General features: G+C 47.8%; 1 pseudogene; it reads left to right on the top strand.

Annotated features, from left to right (window-relative positions):
• Positions 1 to 719: 719 nt before the first annotated feature.
• LOC121000105 lies at positions 720 to 897 on the top strand (annotated as a pseudogene).
• Positions 898 to 3740: the final 2843 nt, after the last annotated feature.

Genomic DNA, 3740 nt, shown 5'->3' with positions numbered 1-3740 from the left:
GGGTTTTAATCCATAAAGGGCATAAATCACCTAACATTCCTAAATTATTTGGAATAACGTGCTTTAAAACATCCAGTGTGTGTATATACGATCAGGTATGATGTTGTATCGATCAGGTAGTGCAAGGGTTACGCCCGCTTCACAGTGACAGACCAAACTCTGACGGACCAAACTCCCCGTTTAACGCACCGCAAAAAAACGCAAACAGTCCATTTGCACAACTGCAAACTCCCCATTTGCACAATGTTGGATACCAAGCTAGCCATGTCCCATTCCTTGTCCTCACTGACGTCATTGAATGTCTCTTCCTCCACCCAGCCACGTACAACACCAAGGGTCCCTGAAAGGTGACAACAAGCCCCCTGGGACGCCTGCTGTGGTTGGTCTTCCACCTCCTCAAAGCCACCTTCCTCCTCTGACTTCTCTTCTTCAGACTCCTCTCTCTGCGTTGCCGCAGGTCCAGCAATCGACGACGACAAGGCTGCTTCTGGTGGTGATGGGGACCACAACTCTTCCTCTTCATGCTCATCTACGGCCTGATCCAGCACTCTTCGCATGGCACGCTCCAGAAAAAAACGCATATGGGATGAGGTCGATGATGTTGCCTTGGGTTTGACTGACCAGGTTTGTCACCTCCGCAAAAGGACGCATGAGCCTACAGCCATTGTGCATGAGCGTTCAGTAACGCGGCCAAAAAATACCCAGCTCCTCAGAGGCTGTCCTCTTTTTTTTAAATTAAAAAAAATCTGTTCTTAACAGTTTAATCTCTGTTTTGTCCCCTATCAGGGGCCGGTGTATCGAATAGATTTTAGGAACTGGGAGATGGAAAAAGATGCTTGGTCGGTCCTCTTACTTCCAATTTGGGGCACTGCGCGTATGCCTTGCAATGTACTGTGCCACCAGATATGAGTGGTGTGTTAAGTAGTACTATTCCTATCAGTTTAATCCCTGTTACGTCCCCTATCAGGGGACGTGTATGGAATAGATTTTAGACAACCGCAAAGAGTTGTCAATAGTTGGGTCGGTCTATGTAATAGATTTTAGGAACCGGGAGATGGAAAAAGATGCTTGGTTGGTCCTCCTACTTTCAATTTGGGGCACTGCGCGTGCGCCGTGCGCCGTGCAATCTACTGTACCACCAGATATGAGTGCAGTGTTAAGTAGTACTATTCCTATCAGTTTAATCCCTGTTACGTCCCCTATCAGGGGACGTGTATGGAATAGATTTTAGACAACCGCAAAGAGTTGTCAATAGTTGACACACTCATGACATACATTTTATTCCTCTATGCGTCAATCTTGGTGTAGTGATGACTGTGCTCATGCGCACGTTTGAGAGATTGCAGGCGATGGGTGTTTTTCAAAGCCTATGGTCGTGCTGAGGTAGTTTAGTGACAGTTAAGTGACCCAGAAAACAATGTGTCACGGATGATGTTGCAAATAGCTGGAAGTTATGGATAAACATCAGACTGGCTTGATCCCAAACTAAGGAGCATAAAGGTGACCCCTATAAAACCCTAAGAGCTCACCCTGACTGCTAAGCACATACAAGGGTCTCAGAGGTAGACGATTGCATGCCCTCATACCTAGACTGTGTGACACCTGAAAACCCTATAATAGTGAGGGGACACGACCACCGGCTCCCTGCACTTAATATGGAGGGAGTCAGGTTCACCTAGATTCAAGCCAGCAAAGAAACACAATACATGAAAGGACTTATCTGAACAAGCAGGAACAGAAGTCTCCAGCAGTGAACACTTCAATCCAGGAAGTAGTATAAACCACAAAGTGAGGCAGTATGGGAGGGAATATAAAGGAAAGAGGATTAGTCTAAATAGGTGACACCTGGGAGAAGGAAATGAGATGACAAAGTGAAACCGAAACAAAGAACATCATGCAAGAGGTAGAAAAGGACGTCTGTCAGACCTTCTCACAGACGTGGCGGTGACACAATGATTCTGCAGTGTGGGCCCATTGTTGGCCTAGTAGGCCTTAATGATCACCTTAGATGATCACAAAGAAAATTTATGTTTTTTCTATGCAAAATTATCCAGCCGATCGCTTTTATTCTGTTTACAATGAAGCAACGACCTTATCATCTGGGGTGTGCCAACATTGTCATTGCCAACACACTCATAGAGGTGGTCGTTTCATTGTGATATGCAAGCCCCTTCACCACAACAAGGTAACGATCACGAAGGGGAATTGACACATGTATGTGCCTTTTTTTTGTTTTGTTTTTGCAGCCACAGTGCAGCACCAGAGGCCAGAAAAATTAGGTATGTACACAAGCCTGAAAAATTCGGTATTGTTGCAGCCGCTGCTGCAGCAGCGGCCAGAAAAATTGATGTTTCCCAGGCAGAAGGTGCACTAAAACATTGCGGCTTGAACCCTAGTTGGTGGCGGATAAGTCACGCAAGTCATCCGGCATGCAGAGATAAAATACAGGAGCGTGTGGACCATTTTTAGCCCAAGGCAGCTCATCTCATCAGGCCTTTTTTAGTCAAATGTATCGCCCACTGTCAGTCCCTTCGGGATCCATCCCTCATTCATCTTAATAAAGGTGAGGTAATCTAGACTTTTTTGACCTAGGCGACTTCTCTTCTCAGTGACAGTACCTCCTGCTGCACTGAAGGTCCTTTCTGACAGGACACTTGAAGCGGGGCAGGCCAGAAGTTCTATCGCAAATTGGGATAGCTCAGGCCACAGGTCAAGCCTGCAGACCCAGTAGTCAATGGGTTCATCGCTCCTCAGAGTGTCGATATCTGCAGTTAAAAAGAGGTAGTCTGCTACCTGTCGGTCGAGTCGTTCTCTGAGGGTGGACCCCGAAGGGCTGTAGCGATGCGTAGGACTTAAAAAGCTCCGCATGTCCTCCATCAACAACACGTCTGTAAAGCATCCTGTCCTTGCCGGCGTGGTCGTGGTAGGAGGAGGATTACTTTCACCTCTTCCCCTGTTAGATTCCCGTTGTGCTGTGACATCACCCTTATACGCTGTGTAAAGCATACTTTTTAATTTATTTTGGAACTGCTGCATCCTTTCCGACTTGCGGTAATTCGGTAACATTTCAGGCACTTTCTGCTTATACCGGGGGTCTAGTAGCGTGGCCACCCAGTACAGGTCGTTCTCCTTCAGCCTTTTTATACGAGGGTCCCTCAACAGGCACGACAGCATAAAAGACCCCATTTGCACAAGGTTGGATGCCGAGCTACTCATGTCCCGTTCCTCGTCCTCACTGATCTCACTGAAGGTCTGTTCTTCCCCCCCAGCCACGTACAACACCACGGGTACCAGATAGGTGACAACAAGCACCCTGGGATGCCTGCTGTGGTTGTTCTTCCTCCTCCTCAAAGCCACATTCCTCCTTTGACTCCTCTTCCTCAGACTCCTCTTCCAGCGTTGCCGCAGGTCCAGCAAGTGATGCTGATAAGGCTGTTTCAGGTGGTGATGGTGACCACAACTCTTCCTCTTCCTCTTCACGCTCATCTACGGCCTTATCTAGCACTCTTCGCAGGGCACGCTCCAGGAAGAAAACAAATGGGATGATGTCGCTGATGGTGCCTTCGGTGCGACTGACTAGGTTTGTCACCTCCTCAAAAGGACGCAAGAGTCTACAGGCATTGCGCATGAGCGTCCATTAACGTGGCAAAAAAATTCCCAGCTCCGCAGAGGCTGTCCTAGCACCCCGGTCATACAAATACTCGTTGACGGCTTTTTCTTGTTGGAACAGGCGGTCGAAC

The sequence above is a fragment of the Bufo bufo genome, chromosome 4 (genome assembly GCF_905171765.1).
Source record: "Bufo bufo chromosome 4, aBufBuf1.1, whole genome shotgun sequence".
NCBI lineage: Eukaryota > Metazoa > Chordata > Amphibia > Anura > Bufonidae > Bufo > Bufo bufo.
The sequence above is the reverse complement of the archived record's forward strand: the minus strand, read 5'-3'. Positions and strand labels throughout refer to the sequence as shown.